Source organism: Penaeus monodon, chromosome 29 (assembly GCF_015228065.2).
Source record: "Penaeus monodon isolate SGIC_2016 chromosome 29, NSTDA_Pmon_1, whole genome shotgun sequence".
In the NCBI taxonomy this organism is placed as follows: Eukaryota; Metazoa; Arthropoda; class Malacostraca; order Decapoda; family Penaeidae; genus Penaeus; species Penaeus monodon.
The window spans coordinates 1,017,740-1,018,253 of NC_051414.1; positions in this window are offsets into that span (position 1 = coordinate 1,017,740).

The window sequence follows — 514 nt, forward strand, 5'->3', positions numbered from 1 at the left end:
GGGTAAAAGTTAGAACTGATATATATATAAAAAAAACTTGTTTAAAGCCTTAGAATCTACATAGCAATCCTGACTCGCCGTGCTTCATAACGAAAAATGATGCCTGGCGTCAGACTTTTACGTCAACCATAAACGACAGCCAAGATTAAAGATTTGTCGTCCAAAAAAAAATCTAGCCGGTAATTGAAAAAAGAGAGTATGGCAGAGAGAGAGAAAAAAACTACATACAATCCACACGCAAACAGACAAAAAAAAACAACGTCAACCCCTTTAAAATCTGACACGCAAACGAATTTCTTCCGCAAAGCTTCGTCGCCGTCTGTCGCGCGTCCACCGCATTACGCATCAGGACGTGCCCCTATCAAGGAATGAACCTAATCCTGACTCGAGCTAAGCAACCGCATGGTAGTCCACAATCGAGCGCGGGCGTTGGGCGAAGGGGGTGTGGGAGGAAGGGGTGGGGGCCCAAAGGGCCCGCTGGGTGCGCGGGGCGAGGAAGGAAATTTTGGTCTGG